We start from the raw sequence: 19,328 nt of genomic DNA, 5'->3' as shown, positions 1-19,328 counted from the left end.
TTAAAGTTGAAAAGCCGAAGCAATACCAGCATCAAAAAACTCAACCATAAATGATTTTATATGCCTCAACATGCGTCATCACAATTTACAAGAGCATGGGACCTGACATACTGGCATCATATTGGGATGAAAGTGATGCACTGTGGTGTGAACACCTAAAGACTGCTAACAATGTACTAAACCCATGAACTTAGAAACAGTCATTTCTTGTTGACCAAGTAGTTCATCCTTTTCTTTCTCCTAGTGGCTCTAAAAATTTCTTCACCTACTAACCAAGGTAGTTGCTTGCCTTGGTACTGTGATGTGGTAAAGCAGTCTATCTTCATCACTAGCTCTCTCTCCTCCTGTCAAAGAGACAAACAGTGACAGTAAAGGTTACATAGGAAGGCAGAGAAAAGCAGAAAGGAAGTTCAGCAATCCTTCTTAAAACATAAGACAAGTTCTAAGTAATATTTTCATCTTTCTGTGGGAGGTTATTTGACTGGCAAGGCTGAAAAGGGAGAGAGTGGAGAGAAAAGGAATGGTATCATTCTCTTTCTGTGCACTGCCTTATGAATCTCTCTCTTTCAGTTTGCAGGACAACATTCTTCACAATGCAGTTTGATGCAATGCAGCATCAAACTGAAACTCCCTGTTAAGACCCAGGAAAAACTGTTTACCATTTCTATAGTGCTGCAGCCTCTCTTTCCAATGAGGGTCAACTCTAATCTTGCTCTTTTTCAGGCTCTACTGAGTTGCCAGGGTCTTTTAATTGTATGAAGATAGAGCTCTGAGGGCATATCCAGATCTGTAGAATTCCATGTGTCACAGAGCTGCTTGCACGTGACAATCTTTTCTTTTTACCCACACTGGCCATTTTTCTTGTCTGAGCAGCCAGGCAAAAAGCAAAAGTCAGAATGACCTAGACATGACTGAGCTGTCACAGTTTTCCAGTACACAGATGCCAAAGAAGAGCACGGCATGCCTTAGAGTTTTTTAGAAAAGAACACGAAAGTAAAATTTTAGGCATTGCCATAAAGCCTGGTCAAGAAATTAAAGACTCATATGACAGTGGATTATCACTCTTTCAATGTGTTTAATTTTCCATGCCTCTGAATCAAATCTTTACAGGTGAACATACATTTTCTTGTATCTGTATTATTTGCCCTACCACAGAACATCACAGCTGATGATTACACAAAGTCACACATTAGACTTACATAAGCAAACAGTTAAGATAATTCAGATAATTTAAAATGATTTCAAGGTAACATCATGTAATATATATTACATGTAATAACATGCATGTATAACATTCATGTAAGTAACTGAATTATAGCCTTTTATCATAGGCCAAAATCTATAAACCTATTTGACAGCTTAAAAATTTGCTTTGTTGCTTAAGTTTTGAAGAAATTCTATCCAAACTAACATCTGAAACCATATTAATTTCAGTATCATGCTGAAGGCAAACCAGATGCTAAGGTGTGATGTTTTATTTCTAGGTTTTGGAAAGAGCTAAGTCAATGGTGTCTGATGAGAAAAACAGAACTAATATGATTTTTCCACATAAGAGCTAGCAACTGAAGCACCTAATTGAACCACTGAATTTAAAGTGCAGGTTTCCTCACCCTATGTTTTTCCACTTGAACAGATATGATATATGCTTGTTTTAGCCTTTAGTGATATCTGGTTCATCAGAAGATGAAAGAATACTACCAGATATTTATTTTAATAAAGTAAATCTTGCAATTGGGTATAAAATGGGAAGTCTAACTCCTAACAAATCACTGAGAGAAAAACAGAATGTAAGGAAATAACACTACAGTTGTGTGTCTCTATATCTGTCAAAACATATTTAGCCGAAGTTACCACTACCACTTTCTCTCTCACATAACTTCCTCCTTAAATACCATAGATTTTTGCTATGGTATTTCTGGTAGGCATTAAATAAAGAATTGTGTGAAAGTTTAAGAGCATTCTATAGAGAAAAGAACATAACTTGAAAAACATATTAAAGTTGCTACTTCACAGTTAACAGATTTCATTTGTACCAACATCGAGCTTGCAGACAGCACTATCTGCTCCTCTGCATAAATAGTGAACACGCAGCACCATCAATTGGTTCTTTGCACTCAATATGACTATAAGAGGAACCAGATAGCCAACGTCCATAATTTTAGAGTGATTATTAGATCTCAAACTTAACAACTTTAGAAAAACAATTAAAGAGCAGTTCACAGAGATGCATCAAGAGTATTTGTTCTCAGCTGAAACGTTAAGACATACGTTTGTCTCTCTCTTCTATTTATTTCTTTTGGAGGGATTGTTTTGTTGTGGTTTTTTTTTTATTTTTGTGGCTATTTGTTCTTCCTGTTGTTTTTGTTTTCTTTTGCTGGGGAAGGGGGAGGTTGAATAGAGGCAAGGAGTGTTTATGGTTGATTTTTTTGAAAGAGAGTCCTAATTTTTGAAACAAGCTATGGAAGTTAGCTGAACAGGATGGACAGCTAAGCCATTCAGATATGAAAACTACAGAAAGACTTTTGTTATTTCTTCTTCTGTAGAAAACTGAAATAAGGGGTTTTGAGATAATCTTTCAATAAAAATTTCCTCAGCATGGATTACTCCTATCTCTTGCTTAAAAATAACTTAATACACAGTCCAAAGAAGAAACTGATACACTGAATCTCTGCAGGGAACAAGAGCCATCTACCCAGTGGCTTTGTTCGTTACCGTTAACTATACCACTGCCACAGAGCTGTGCTACCAGAGAGACTCATCTGTCTTACCTTATACAGGAATCTTCCTGGAGGTTATTAAAGATCAAATTATTTTCTTCTCTTCAATTCTATCACAAGCCAGAAAAAAAGTTAATGGAATGCTTTCCTTCCCAGGAAAAAACTTATTTGGAGTAAACTTGAGTTCAGAAACATATAGTTCCAATAGACAGGACTCAAAAAATAGGAGGTAGCTGCAGCTGGCCTGCTTCTTCTTCTCAAGTTGAACCAGTAAACCTGCAGCAGTAACCATAATATGGCATGTGACTCTTTGGAAGAAAAATCACCCACAAAATGCAAAGTAAACAACATACAAGCTACATCACTAGTACATGCCAGCCCAAAAGCACTGTGGCAATCTTGCAGGTGTCTGAGCAGACCAGTAGTGCTGTGTGCTGTGTCAGGTGAACTGTCTGAAAACTCAGGAGCTTCTCTAAACCTGATGAGACTGGGAAACCTGATTTTTTTTTTTTTCTTCCTTTGAAAGAAAGACTGAGCTAAGTAGGTACTCCTCTGATAATATACCACAAGAAATCTGTTAGGACTCTCATGCTGAGTTGCCTAAAAGTTGTAATGTCATTAGAGCATCTCTTTCATAAAAGTGCTCTTGACACCTTAAGCAAGCAGCACAAAATCTCATGAAAATGTAGGAGACATTACTTTGCTCTTTGCATAAGAATTGACAGAGCTAGGAAGAGGGACGCACGGACTTTGTTGCCCAGTCAGCAAATAGTAAATAGAATTCCTGCCCTGGAATCAGCACTCAACACTTGCAGGAACATAATGCTAAACAATGACAAAGACATTTGAATTACGTTACAATAGTAAAAATAATTATGGAAAGTACCAGATTGGTTAGCATTTGGCAACATCAAATTAACGTTATTGTTTTATTTAGCTTCCTTTTCAGTTCATGCGTTGACTTCAGAAAGCTGTTACTCTGTTTTGATAAACAAAAATGCCTCTGCAAGAACAGCATAACATAGAAAATCTTTCTCCCTTTCTCTTAAAAAAAAAAAAAAAAAAAAAAAAAAAAAGATGGTTTTGTTCATCTAGCTATAAACCAGCATATTAGTTTAAAAATAACTTAGGAAACTATGTCTTTCTGAATTGTGATTTTGCCAACACAAAGAAATAGCTCATATATTTATCTATCATTACAGCCTGGTTATGGGAACTAGAAAAAGGAATGCAATGATAGGAACATTAACCTTTAACAATGGTTGAGCTATAACCCAATCTTGTTCCAAGACTCCAGTTGCACAATGGGTCTTTTTATGATAGTTTAAAATGTCTTTTCTGATAGCAGTGTTTATAGAATTAGCTCGGGATGCCATCTTTTTTATTTCTCAGGGCCCTCAAAAGGCAGGGAAAAGAATGCCTTTACTCCTGTCTAGTTTTCCTCATGCAATCTCCGTGACTATCAGGGAAATGAGGAGACCAGACGTTTTGTCAAGGTTTCCATTCAGCAAGTCAGCATTCCCTGCCATCTTCTTTCTAAACACTCGCTGCCAGAACACTTGGAGCTGCACTGTCGGACTCACTGGGGCAGATAGGAGCCTAGATGTTTTCCTATCCCACATCACACCACACTTATCCCCTTTCTGTTCTTTATGAACCTTCATACTACATACTGCCTACATACACATTTAGCACATATGAGGAAGTCTGTTTTGGAAGCACAGAGCAGAGCTTAGATCTAAAGATATACAACAATTATATTTTATGTTGCTTGAAGTTCCAAAGGAGACATAAACTAGTTTACTGTTTAGTTTTCTGCAGTATTGTTCAGTAGTGTGTTCAGTGTTTAAAACTGTTCAGTGAGCGCTAAAAACGGCGCTTCTGTAAAATTTAAAACCAAAGCATTTCAGATTTTTCTGAGTAAAGCAGTGCATCATGACTGAAATGAGTTTAAAAATTTATATATAGAGAAATATTTTACGATCTCTCTGAAATGCATATTTTGTGGAGGTTAAGTGTTACAGGTATATCTAGGGTTTGGGAAAGTAATTGAAAAGCCAGTAAACAGAAAGTATACATCTGTCTTAATAACTTGTTTTTTTCCAGGTTATGTCTCAGTATTGATACATGCCAGTCCATTTTTAGGTGTAAAAATGTTAGAAACATTCTGTGAGTCTCTTTTAATTTTTCTTCCCCTCCCCATTGGGCAGCAGCAAAACCTTCTGTAAACTACAACACTCGGTGATATAGTAGGAGTATATTTCTGAAAAGCTGAGTTTTACTCTCATCAAGAGAAATAAGTCCTAATTATTGTAATGTGAAATGAAATAAGGTATATAATGTTAAACAGACAAAAGAAATTATAGCAGTTGTACAAATTAAAAGAGCTATTTGCATTTATGGTCATTTGCATTCAAAAAAACAGAGCAAACATTTGAATACATATACAGTCTTCACAATTAGACAGTTCTCTTGAGACTGTATTTGCATATGAATGTACAGCTGAGGTTAATTGCAAAAGTTTTCCTTTCTAGTGCTTCTCAATCATAAGATTTCTCTGGGAAAACTTGACTTATTTGTGGTCACTGTTAGATAGGACTCAGCTATCAGGCATTTGGGTCAACAAAACTAAACGTGTTTCAAAACTTTTTTGAATGCTTTTCAAATGTTACCTGGAATAAAAATAGCGGAGGAAAAAAAAAAAAAAAAAAAAAAGCATTTTTATTTGAATTCCTGTTTCCAACCAGTTACTGAAGACAAAGCTGCTTCTTTACAGAGTTACCAATGTTATCCTGTCAAATGATAGGTAGCACAACACCTTTGGTTCAGAGCATCGGTGCAGTTCTGGAGTAAATTCTCCAGTCATCCGCACTGTGCATTAGCTCAATTCACAGAATGATTTTGCTTCACATGGACTGAATTCCTTTAGGAGGAAGCTGGGATGTTCCAGATACGTACCAAATGCACTCCAGCTCCTACCATACACACATAGCCTGGAACGGATAAGTACTGCAGACAGCTTCATCCCATGTGGCTGCTGAGCACTTTCACTACAGGGAACCAAAATAAATCAGGTCCAAAGCAATCCCTTTGACAAAGCACAGCTAGTGCTGATAGTGCAGCAGTAGTATAATCTACTTCATTTTGCTCTCTGCTTCTATTGCACCTAATAGCTTTCTGATGCTGGCATCCAGAATGAACAGTCCAACTGATACAACTACCAGAAGAGCTAAAGCAGTACTTACTGAAGTGCATTCTGGGTCACATGCATTGAAAAGATTGTAGTGTTCCCAGTGTCTAACAACTTCCACACTCAATAACATTCAAATCCTCATTTTATATTTTAAGTATTTGTTGCGAAGGTAATCTTTGTCATTGGTGGAATTACTGTGTATTTTTATCACGTATGACCTCAGTTCACCTACCTGCTTTTCTTTCAAAGAATTAGTCCTCTGTTAGTTAGGAACTATTTGCTCAGTGCCTCTGTTGGAAGAACATTTATATACTTCCCAGTGATCATCAGTTTTGAGACCATCTAAAAACCTATTCTCTAGCCTGTCAGTTCTGGCTTGTCCTTTCCAATACTTCTGCACAAGTGTCATCATCCCATGAGAGATTTGACAGAAGGAGGGCCGTTACCAACTCATTTCTCCACTCAAAATTGAACTGTTTTCTACAGAAATATCTTTAAGATGTTCTTGTTTAAAGATTAAAAAAAAAAGAAGTACAACACAATACGTTCTGGATACTTTGCATCCCAGAATCAAATCTCTAGCAGAAGGCAGTGAATTCCTTTGATCAGAGACAGTTATTGTGTTTTATATACACATATTAATAAAGATAATGTACTTAACTCCTTTGTCTACAAAATAATATTTTGATGCATAAAGATGTTTTCCACATCCAGTACAGTACCCAATATTCTAGCACTAATATACTACACTCTAATTTTTTAACTGGGAGCAGGGAGAAACACTTGCAACTCTGGAGAAAAAGATATGATAACTTTGGTTATTACATTTGGTGACTTTTATACTAAATAATATACTGCAGAAAGTTGAGGATTAAACACAAGCTTCCTTTAAATGTCACTCTGCTTTCACTGGCAATATCTAAAATAAGTTATGTTTAGAACCATAACTATAAAATCACATACTACTCCTACAAATCCTCTAACCCTCTTGACAGCAAAGTTCTAGGCTGCAGCAAGCAAGGATATGCTCAAGCACAACAACCGTGGACACAGAAACAAAGGAAAGAAGCTGCTTACTTTTAGAAGGCCTCAGGTACACAGGGATCTCCAGCAAGATACCCTTACCTCCACTGCCAATTTTTAAATGAGGTCTGGAAAGGGATAGATCCTGGCTCCACTCCTTCCAGTCACTCAGGTGCACTGCATATACCTGAGCTGCCCTGGGTTGGCCCTGCCCAGGTGCTCGATCACTAGTTCAGGCTGTGATTTGGTCTTTCCACTACAGTAAAACATTCCTACTTATGAAGTATCTCCTCCACGTGAATTTGTCTGAACAAATTTTGAGTAAGAAGAAAAATCTCATGATTTTAATATCATGCATGCTTCTTCTTGGCAACAAGAAGATAGAGAATAGCTACCTAAGATATCTGTTTATCATTTGATTTCTGCACACTTGAAAGTACTACAGTACTAGAGTATTGAATATATTGTGAAACTACACAAGACATGTAGACTTCATGTCAGAATCTTTTTTTGTTATAGATTTTGACCATAGCTGTGCTTTAGGTCTTAGGAAAGAGAAGAAGATCTGCTATGCTCTTCAACTGGGGCTCTTTACTAACTGATATAGATAGACATTAAATTCAATGCACCAGAGTTTTAAATGGATTAAAAAAATACAAGTTTAAGGATCAAGACCTTAGGGCTTATCATTCTAATTCAAACTTAAACTCAGTCATTAAGCAGTACAGTTCCAATGGTTTGTGGCATTTAAAAAGTTTGTTCAGTTTGAAGATCTTGCATCACATTTATTTTACCCATCAGTATAATTCCAGTCCATATTTTCAGGTATGAGTTTTGGTCCAGGAGCATAATGGTTGACTCAGAAGGCACAATATGGCTTATAATGATAAATGAAAGAACTCAAGAGCCTCTTCTTTTTTCATTGGTGTTTATATTCACCTTATGTATTATAGTTGGACTTTTTCAGTAGAATTTTCTGGAACACAAACTACACAATGATCCCTAGTTCTCCCTTCCTTCATCACAGGGTACAAAACTTCATGATATAACCATATTCAGGTCTACCAGCAGTAGCAAAACTGGAAACTCATTCAGTGTTTTTTTGGTGAATTTTTACTAACTAAGGGAGATGAAAATAACTTTACAGTTGTTTGAAATCTCCATTTTTATATTTCAAACATGCTTTGTTGATTTTAAGGCTTTGTTGATTTTAAGGCTGGAAGGGACAGCTGTAATGAGCTAAAAGTGTTTCTAATTTTGTAAATCAAAGTATATTTTATCAAACCATAACATGATTTATGGAAAAATACCTAGCTACAACTAAAAAAATAATTTAAACAAAAAAATCTGCTCTTCCTACTTAAACAATTAGTAACTATCAGACTTCAACTACAGTTACCTAATCCCTAGTTTGAATACAGTTAACTCCAGTGCTTGCATTTTTTTCAACTTTACCTAACTAATACTTTCTGAATTCTGTAAACTTTGTTGTTAGAAGACCACCGTTATATTAAAAATAAACTCAATTGATTTGCATTCTTATTTTTCAGATTTTTTAAATCAGATTGCAGCTCTTTCTGGAATCTTTGCATTTTGCTAATACACTTTTTCAATAACAGACATCAAAATTAAGCATATTAAATCTGCAATATTGCATATCGTCATCATTAATTTTTCCTGTCCCTAATGAGTATTCCTTGTCCACAGATTTGACCACGCAGGCAAACTGTGGAGAGAAAACTCATTTATGAAAAACTCTATATTACACCCTTTTATTGCCTTTGTTAGTGTGTTTAGCAGTAGCTTGATTTTAATCACACTTTACATCATCATGCAACATCATTGTGTCCAAAGAGACTGATGGTCACACTGTTGCTTGACAATACAAGTGTCAGAAAAATTTCATGTCTACCCATGTTGTTTTTGTCAAGGCATGCAAGTAATAGAGGTCCAAAAGTCATAAACTGATCCAAAGAGATTTAGCAGTCAGAGATAAAATATCCTTTTTGAGCTTGATCCCTCACTGCCACTGGAAAGGCTCTCACCGTCAAGAAGGAAGGCTGGCTCAGGTTCAGAGGGCATAACTGGATGAATAGCAGTGTACAGAGCTGTACCTCTACAGGGCAGTAACAGGAGAAAGTCTCCAGACCTTTAAAGAATAAAAAATAATATAATTAAATAAAATAATAATAAAATTATGAAGTAAGGGGAAGGAAGGGTGGGGGGGGACGGGAGGAGAGGAGAGGACAGGCAAAGAAAAAACAGAAGCAGGATGTGGCAATAGGTTCTGATACATGGTTCTAGTCAAGGTTAAAACATGAAACCAAGTCAAGTCATTTCTTCTTGCAATATTTTTTCCAGTAATTTTTTAAGTCAAGTAATCATTCACAGTAGCCCAGTGAAATCAGAGTTCCTCCTAGTCTTGTCTGTATTTAATTTGCCTTATTTTGAGATGAGTCAGTCCCTTTTCATCCTTATGGTGAAGGAAAGCCACATAGTACAAAAGTAACACAGTTCAGAACATAAATAAACAACAAATCTTAGTTCCTCCTTGCATAGGACTAAATAAAGGATGTTATGATATTAGAAGATGCAGCTCTGTGAGCCAGGAAAAACCTGAAATAGTAAAGAAAGAAACGTACCATCCATTACACAAGCAGGCATGCAAATGGAAACTTCCTGGTGATAAATCTTTCCCCAGTGAAACTCTAAGAACAAGCTCAGTCTCACAGCTATTGCCAGTCCTGGTGACAGCTGCTTGGACAAGGCTCCCATTGTGTTAGTAAAGTCAAAGCCAACTTTATAAATTTGCATTGAGCTAACCTGCTAGTTCCCATCTGAACAAAGTGCTACCTCAACTCATAGACCATGATGCAGTCTCACTTTGACTAGAAGACAGTTTCCAAAGCAAACAGACAAGTTTCAATTTATGCAGAGAACAGACGTACAAATTGTCTAGCGACCTGAGGTGAAGTGAGGAGAAAATAAAATTTTTCGTCAGCCAAAATATATTTCCATTTCATTTCGTTACTTGTAGCAGATCTAGATATGTTTCTTACACTTTGATCTCAAAGATTCAGACAAGTACCAGGAAGATTAGCACAGATAAATATCGAATGACTTGTTCTGTGGTCTTACACACTCACTGAAATTAAGATGAGTCAACACAGCCAGGAGGCTAACATGCACCAGTCAAAATCATTTGTTTCTAGGTATATATCTTATAAGAAATAGACTAATACCAGATGGATTCTTTTTGGATCCTTACTCAATTGCCTCACAACTCCTTTGAAATTTCATTCAAAAAACTTGTATCACTCATGAGCATTCAAGATTTGCAGTCCCTTCTGTGTTTCTCTTATTTAGAAACAACTATGTCAATCTAAGTCATTCAGGGGAGTTGAAATAGATAATCTTCAGAGGTCTCTTCCAACCTCTATAATTCTATGATTCTGTGAAATAATGTAGATCAAGACTAAAAAGCTTTCACTGAACACGGTGTAGTCTTCATTAACATTGTATAACTCATTATTATCTAGCAAGAATAGTGGGCCCATGTAAAATGATACATATATTTAACTTAAAGGGCATCAAAACAGATGCTTTAACTTCTCGCAAGGTCTTCTTCCCTATAGTCCTAAGGTGATTAGATTGGTTGTGATTTCTAGCCTGGGAGAGTAAAAGAAGGGGGAATAGAGTGATGGCCCATCTCCAACTCCACTTTCTAAATCTCTCTATGCTCTTTGAAATGAAAGTTCAGAAACATACCTGCCCATAGTCTCTGAGATGAAGCTAAATGTGGTATGTCCAAAATAAAAATACATTTTTTAAAAAGAACATATTCAGAAGCTTCATCAGGCTAAATGGTAATTATGCCTAAGACATATCAATGACATTTGATAAACAGTTTAACTGGACTGGTATTAAATTAGCATTACTGACATTAAATAAGAGAGCTTTAGCAAGTATTTACATCCACCAGAACAATCCAAGATCTGTGAGACTGGTGGATTTGGTATCATTTTGTCTTGATATTTGCATTATGATGCTTATCCAGAAAAGCTGTTGAAATTATGTTCCGTGTGCAAGTTACACAATAATTGTGGTTTGAGGATGGCTGTCTATTTCCATGCTATTCTTTGCAAAATAAACTCTGATCTCTTCTAGACTCTTCTACAGAGCTGTCCTGACTTGATAACACTTGCCAAGAGAACATGCTTGAAACACAAGTTTCTAGAGTTGCTAACTCTAGGATGCCCTATAATAAAAGCACTAACCAGATATTTGCCAATTCAATTGCCTAACAAGTAACAACTCCCCCCAGACACTTGTTCTGCAACATCCTTGTGCATCCAATGGCAAAAGCTCCCAAACTGGTTGAGGTGTAAAGATACTCACAACCAACTCAGAAGTGAAGCATTCTGAATTGGGTTTTCGTTTCTACCATTATATACTGTTATATTCTCCAATTGCAGAATTGGAGTCTAGATCTGTGTACATCTTGCCAACAACCTAAACAGCACAATGTTCAGGAATGTTTGGACTCTGGATTTGTATGTAGGTTGTTTACAAGGAAAGTAGCCATTGCTCAAAATTATGGAAATGTAGATTCCATTTGATAACATGGTTTCCTCATTAGTGCATTCAAAACACAGCAAAAGCTTGAAGTAACATAACAAAAGCTTAATAAAGAGCATAAACAAAACTAACAGGAATTCCTCTAGGCTGAATGTTAAAATAGAGCCAAAACTATTGAAATGTCCGGAACCCAGACAGCGCCTAACTAGTTCACAAGTTCATTCAGGGTAGGGAAGGGGGGAAATGTGGTAAAACACTCCTGTCATTTTAAAGAATATCTGTGAGATTTTGACAAATAAGACAAATGTTCTCATTCAAATGCACCACCAATTATTTTAACTTACTTCCTCTTCATGTCTGGACTTCAGCTGCCTGAAAGTCTGAAATATTTTGTCCCACAAGCATTTCTGGTGTATTGATTTATTTGTATTCTGCCCTTTCCCCTTCTCAAAGAGGTATTCCTATTTTAGATTTGACCATCCGAATCCATAAGCAAAATAAGTTGTCATCAGAGCATGCTTTCCACAAAGCCCTTACAATCAGATAATTCTCCTCTCTGCTGTTTTGTATTGTTCATACAAATGTCAATGCCTTTCGAGGAAGTTCTAAACTGTGGCCTCTGCCAAATAGTGACCTATGGAGAACTTCTATTAAGCTGTCTCTCCTCTTTGCTTTTAGCTAAAATTAAGCTACTTTCAACAGATCTACAACAATCCTGAGTTAACAGAGTACGAATCACAGAATGTTTTTGCCATGAACAGACTGGAAGATAGAAAGAAAATGGGCTATCTCCTATACTACTAAATCAAAACTCTTACTGCACGATATCTTATTGTGGTAATACTGATTAGTTGTTACATTTTAGAGACATAAACTGTTTCTATTCTAACCAAGTACCAGCTATACAGTTTTGAGCATTGGCAATTCAGATCTGTTTTTCAGTGTGTACTTCCTTCTCCCAGTATGGACTGTCCTACTTTGATTGAGAGTCAGGGCTCATTTTTAAGCGTCAATCTCATTCTCAGATGAATGAATTCACAAGAAAAGAAAGATCATCAGAAGTTATAACATTAACCCACAATGCATTTCTGCAGAGAGCATTGCTCAGATGACGACAGGACAGAAAACAGGCTCTCTGGTTTACTGCAGCCATGAAGTTACGCTTGGCACTGCACACCACAGCCTGTTTTTAATCTCCACAGAGGAAAGCCAACACCATCTTTCACATGGGCTTAGTGTTGTAAGAGTTCTCTTTTTATAAATGTCCAGAGTCATTTCAGGGTTGGTGCTAAATAAAGCAGGCAGCAAGAATGTAAACTACTGCCTGATGTTTTGTTTTTACATATAGCCACCAGGAAAAGTGAAATAATTCAGAATCCCCAGAGTATAAGTGAGAAAGAATCTGCAGTATAGCTCTGTCTTATTTTGGCTGTGCAAAGAAAAAGAAACATAAACCATTCTCAGACTGCACATCAGTGTTTCTCAACCAATGGCCATGCAAAACCTGGTGTCAATATCATCTCTGAATATGTTACGAAGCACACAGTTTTCCAGGGAACTGAGAAAACAGGAAAAGCTAAACTGAGGTATCATTTCTTTATCTGAGGAGTTACCAGTTCCACTTACTTATTGCAATTACTGTCTGAACTTTAGAAAGAAACATTAGAGCCAAACACTTTCTAGCTTCAATTGCATTGATGCAGTTTTATCTGCCCAGCACTTTCTCTCTTAGAAGCTGTGTTAGGCACTTCTCAACTCCTTTTTTAGGTTTAAGTACTTGCAAATCTAAATGGAAACAGTCATGTATTTAATATTCTTTTGTACAATTTATATGCAGGGTCTAAAAGAACTTTAATGGCAAAGTAATGGTTCAGCAGCTTTTACATAGATGTAGACATTATCCTCGGAGTCACGTACTAGAGAAACTGAGAATGTATGAGTTAGAAGCAATTCCCGCCTTGCTGAACCATATATTAGTTGCAGCAATGCTGGAACTGCAGTGCCTACTATGAACTTACTGTACTGCTTCCAAATAGCAGTCCTTCTTCCATTTCTATTGGTCCCTTTGCAGTCTGGTCTCATTATTTCAACTTTCCTCTCCAACAGACAGCAGATCAAATTCTCTCATTTTCAGTCACATTAATCTGCAGTTACTTCATACATCTCCATGATGTTCTGACAGGTTCCTACCACGTTGACCAAGAAAAAAGGTTCCCAGTTGTAAATGGTCTGAAAACATAAGTTACAGAGAAACAGAGTGTTAATTCCAATTCCTGTTCGGGTCAATGGGAATTCTGTTGCTGGTTTCAGAAAAAAAACACACTTTGGTCCACATGTATTAAATAAGCCCAGTGCAAGTCAGTATGTATCCATCTGGCAGGAGAACAAACCAACTTCTGCTTCCAGCCACTGCTATACAAATCCCTTTATTTTAATGTTGCCCCACACTCCCTAATTCATTCTCAGCAGCCCTCCTATTTGATTTAAAATAACACTCAGATCTGTCTCCTGCTGCTTCTACCTTCATCAGCATGACTTGAACTCCCTCCTTAACTCTGTGTGTAATACTTGCATTTATTTTAAAGAAAGGTAGAGTGATATCTGTGCTGAGGGCTAGAATAGTTATAATGAGATGTGGCTAACTAAGTCATATACAGTATCCAAAATTATAGTTGGGTTAAGTCTGCTCAAGGAAAAAATGAATATGATTACATTAAAACTACTGGTTCCTTGTTGCACTGCTTTTTTTCCTCTATGTATCTTCTCGAAATTCAGAATACTTCACTAATGTCTGTTGTGGATGAGATTATTTCAGAAATGGAATGGAATGGAATGGAATGGAATGGAATGGAATGGAATGGAATGGAATGGAATGGAATGGAATATCTTGAGTTCAGTGGAACCCACCAGGAGTGAATTCACTTCCTGTTTCCACACAGGACCATCCAAACATCAAAACCTATGCCTGAGAAAGTTGTCCAAACACTCCTTGAATTCTGTCAGCTTGGGGCCATGACCTGGGGAGCCTGTTCCAAGGCCCAACCACTCTCTAGAGAAGAACCTGAAGAACCTCCTCCTAACACCAACCTGACCTTCACCACAGCTGCATGTCATTTCCTAAGGTCCTGTCACTGTCAACAGAGAACAGAGATCCGTTCACCCCCTCCACTCCCCTCATGAGGAGCTGCAGGCAGGCAGTTCACGAGGTGAGGCTGTGCTTGCACAGAGCAAAGCAGGACAACCCCTTCCTTTAACCAGCTAACAGTGCTGGTTCTGAGGCATTCCAGGGTACTGTTGGCCCTTTGGGCTGCCAGAGCACACTGATTCATATTCATCTTGCCTTCAAACAACATCCTTTCTGTGAACCCTAGAGAACTTCACTAGTGACTAGAACCAACATGCTGTAACCCTATTTACTATAACTCTTTGAGCCTGACCCATCAGGAAACTGCTCACTCATTCTCACGATGTAAGTTCAAATATATTAGCATTGTACATGTTAAGATGTTTAACACTTATTAAAATTGATTCTAAGTGGTGGTATAGAATAGAAAGATGCAATGTTAAATAAGCTCTGCTCTAAGCATGTGAAGGTCTAGTATAGCTTTTGTGTTTTCAAAAACTGCAAATATCGAGTGAGAGAAAAGGCTATGTATGAAATCTCTTTATGGAGATGATGTAAGTTCGTGAATTCAGATCACAATCTATGTGTTTATGTGTTAGAGAGGTATATTAGAGGAATATTATGGGTTAGGGAGAAAATATTTAAATACTAGAAAGCAAATAAGGAATAATTAGATCAATACACTGTCAAAGTTGATTCAGCCAAAAATGAAAATGTTCACTGGATGCTGGAGTATTTCTGCACAGAATAGGGAACAGGCTTTGGAATTGTAGTTTGCTGCTCTTCTGAGGAAAAATGCTGTTTCATCTTCTGTTTGAGTTGATTAATACCTCCCGTAAATTTGGCAGGCTAATCATGATCATTTTTAATCCAGCAGTTCACAATTATCTCCCTCAGGGATGTGTATATCAGTGCATTACCTAATGATAATCTGACAGATGAATATTCTGTTAAGAAAAGATTTTATAATATGAAAAAGTGTCCACTTTTTATATGTTTATGAATCTTTAAGTGTGACTTCTAGGTTATGAAAAAGGAAGAGCTAAAGAATGCTGTGTAATAAGTAGAAAGCAAATGGACCCGTGCTAGGGAATAAAATTAAACAAAATGGGAGATTTGTCTTAAGAAGTTGACCCTTCCAAGAAACGGAGGGGGGAGGAGGGAAGGAGATCGGCAAGGACATCGGAAAATACAACTTCCAAATGGTCTTGGATGCTTCTCAAGGGAAATAAGGAGCTGCAAATAGATGTGAGGACAAGTGGCAACAAGTCTACAAGACTTTTTTTTCCCTCAGGAAATGATGGAATATTATTTATGGGCGGTGAGCCAGAAGAACAGTTCTTACCACCAGTTCTTACCAACCAGCTAGTTCTAATCCACATAGTTATGGCTATGGGAACATAAAAACAGAGATAAAATAAATACTAAAGGTGATTGTTACAATGACCAATCACAAGTCAGTCAACTTTCCTGAATATCGACTAGAATGGAAATATCCACTAGAATATCCACTGGAAATGGATTTATGAATTGCCTATCAGCAATTAACATATACAGCTTGAGTATTCCTGAGTTGAAGCATCAAAATAGAGCAGAAGGAGGCCCACATCAAGTGTATGCATACAAATAAAGAACTGCTAAGAAAATAGCACTCTGGAGCAAGCTCTTGCTTTTTCTGGGAAACCAACAGAAATGGATGCCTCTCTAAAATGCATATACACTAATGCAAACAGTGTGGAGAACAGAAAGGTTTAGGGTTTTATGCCCAGTTGCAGAATTGCAAACTCACTGAATCCACAGAGAAGTGGTGTGATAGCATGGGACTGTAGTTCTGCAATCAATTGATACAGGTCCTTTAGCAAGGACAAACCAGGATGACAATGAGGATTGTTCCTTTTATGTGAAGGATCAGTGGGAATGTGAGCAGCTGTGCCATATTAGGAATGATGAGCTAGCTGGGGACTAGTGTGTGAGGATTAGAGGACAGATCAACATAGATGTTTTTGTAATGGATGTTTCCTACAGGCTGCCCAATCAGAAAGAAACAAATAAGGCCTTCTTCCAATTCTTCCTGGCAAAGCTTCATATTCTCATACCCTTATGGGGATCTTGAACCATGCCAACATCTTCTGAAGGAATAACGTAGCAGGGCACTGGCAATCCAGGAGAATATATTGATAATAACTTCCTGACACGGAATTAACCAGATCAGTTTATGCCCGTGACAGGTATCAATGAGGGAGGATGCACTGCTGGATGTCATACTTACCAACAAGGCAGAACTGGTTAGGGATGTGAAGGTCTGATGGCCTTGCTGCAGTGACATCAGGATGGTAGAGAAGTAAACAAGACAAAAACCACATTCCTAAAAAAGAACACACTCCTAAAAAAGACTACAACTCTTACATTTCAGAAGAGTATTTCTTTCCTTCAGGGATCTGCTTGAAAGAATCCCAGGGGAGATAGTCCTGATGAGAACAGGGATTCAGTAGAACTGGTTTATATTCACTGCTTTCAAACTCAAGTATGGCCTGTCCTGGCAAGCAGAAAATCAAGTGGAGGTGGCAAGAAGAATGCATGATTGCCTGACTAGACGAAAACATGGAAAATAAATGTGTACAAGAGATAGAAGTAGGTACAGGTTATCTATGAGGATTAAAGAGAGTGTTTGAGACTGCAGAGAAGGAGAAAGGATATCTCACCTGAAGCTGACTGTAAAGGGCATCAAGAAGAATTTCTATAGGTAAAAAAAAGACTAAGAAAAATATGGGCACCACTGTCGACTAGTTAAGTCCTTTGCTGGAAGGACTTAGTTTCAGAAATCTCAGATCCCTGAGATATACAAGAAAGTCAGGCACAAGGAAGCCTTACTCTTCCATGTGGATGCACATGACGTTGGAGTACTTTGAAACAAATTGGATATATGCAAGTACATGGGACCTGATGGGTGTACATCTATGAGTTCTGAGGATGTTGGCTGACATCACTGCAATTATTTTCAAAATATCATGGCAATTGAGGGAAATTCCTGAGAAGTGGATGAAAACAAAATCCAGAGAAGTGTAAGCCAGGTGGCTTCACTTAGACCCATGGGAAGGTGGTAAAACCTCCAAACAAACACATCATGGGTTACATTAAGATTGTTGCCTGCAGGTTGAGGAAAAAGAAATCCTTCCTCTCTACACAGCACTGGAAAGGCCAAACTATTATACTACAGTATTATGACCACTTGCTACAAGAGTGACATGGACTTCGTGAAGCAAACCCAGCAAAGGGCTAGGGCAATGATTAACAGATTGGAGCATCTGTTACACAAAGAGAAGCTACGAAAGCTGAAATTGCTTTGTCTAGAAAGAAAGAGGGCTCAGAAGGGTCTTGTCTGTCAGGAAGGGCCAAAGAAGACAGAGATTCCATTTAAATATAAGAGAAAAGATTTTTACCATAAAGGTGATCAAACATTGGAATAGGTTTCTCAGAGGAACTGTGAAGTCTCTGACTCTGGAGTACTCAAATTTCAAGTGTAAATAGCTCCAAGCAGTCTGCTGCACCTTGTGCAAAGAGGTTGGATTGAACAATCTCCAGAAGTGCCTCCCAATATCAATTATTCCATGCTTCTGTGAGTGATGTTCTATTCTCTGATTCTGTAGTAAGAACTAACCCTTTATTTTTTACTGTTATTTTTAATACCTTATTTATAAAAGTACTGCAATAAATGTTGCAATAGAGATACTGTTATAAGTAAGCAGTACATGGTATATTAAATTAATGTTTATCTTTGAAAAAAAAAAAAAAAAAAAAGAACAAATTTATGACTGAAACAAAGCAGCAATCAATCTATGAAACAGACTTGTGTGATTTTCTACCATGCAGTCAAAGTAAAGGAAAAAACTGGAGTATTCAAAATCAATCAAATCAAGAAACTTTCAAATCTAATTGTTGAAGACTGGTCTATAAAATTCAAAAAACTTTCTACAGTTCTTTTACTTGGCCTCCAAACAATCATACTTCAGATACACAATTCTCTATTCCTTGAACTCTGTACATCAGAACTACATGAGCAGGCACGTCCTTTATGACTGTTCTTCTGACATGTTCCACTTTATGACACTGATACTGAATACATGAGGAAGAGATCAGTACCAGCAGATTCAGAAGTGAGCATGTATAGCTTCTGGGTGAGGAGACTGCAGTAAAGGGTAACCAAAATGCAGAAATTAGAGTAGATTGAGGAGGAGTCAAGCAGATCAGGAGAATCAAATTACCATGCAGGATGAACACTAAAGCATGGTTCCTCTGTTCTTTTCTAGGTTTCCTCAGGCTGCTTCTTTTTTTTTTGCTTTTTTTCTATTCACTGTCTACCCTAAGAACGATGCAGTTTCCTCACTCATAGACTTGGCTGGTTTGATTGAGAGATAATGGCAATGAGTGAAAGTAGGAATATATTTTATCTCTATTTGAGAAAAAAGACAATTGAGATACTGATCAAATTCAGTTATACAAGATCACGTAAAAAAAGAAGTGACAGAAACATTAACAGAAGCTACATATCCTGATTCAGTGCTTGGACTACAGGAGAAAGGAGAACGCTTCTTTGTGAATGTTAAGCATGTCTTGTACAAATGGGAGTAAAAGGAGAGAGATTAGAAGGGAATTAAGTATATCAAATTGCATAAAGAAGTCATGTTCAAGGGAC

At 37.3% G+C, this 19,328-nt stretch overlaps 1 long non-coding RNA gene across 1 annotated transcript; it reads right to left on the bottom strand.

The window, feature by feature from the left end:
• Window positions 1-288: 288 nt before the first annotated feature.
• Window positions 289-18,165, bottom strand: LOC149919670 (uncharacterized). Its single transcript, XR_016463670.1, has 5 exons — window positions 18,076-18,165; window positions 13,530-13,740; window positions 8,979-9,082; window positions 2,769-2,993; window positions 289-344 (listed from the first exon to the last, which is right to left on the bottom strand). It is a non-coding gene; the product is annotated as an uncharacterized LOC149919670 (long non-coding RNA).
• Window positions 18,166-19,328: the final 1,163 nt, after the last annotated feature.

This window comes from Phasianus colchicus, chromosome 1 (genome assembly GCF_987193195.1).
Source record: "Phasianus colchicus chromosome 1, bPhaCol1.hap1.1, whole genome shotgun sequence".
In the NCBI taxonomy this organism is placed as follows: Eukaryota; Metazoa; Chordata; class Aves; order Galliformes; family Phasianidae; genus Phasianus; species Phasianus colchicus.
The sequence above is the reverse complement of the archived record's forward strand: the minus strand, read 5'-3'. Positions and strand labels throughout refer to the sequence as shown.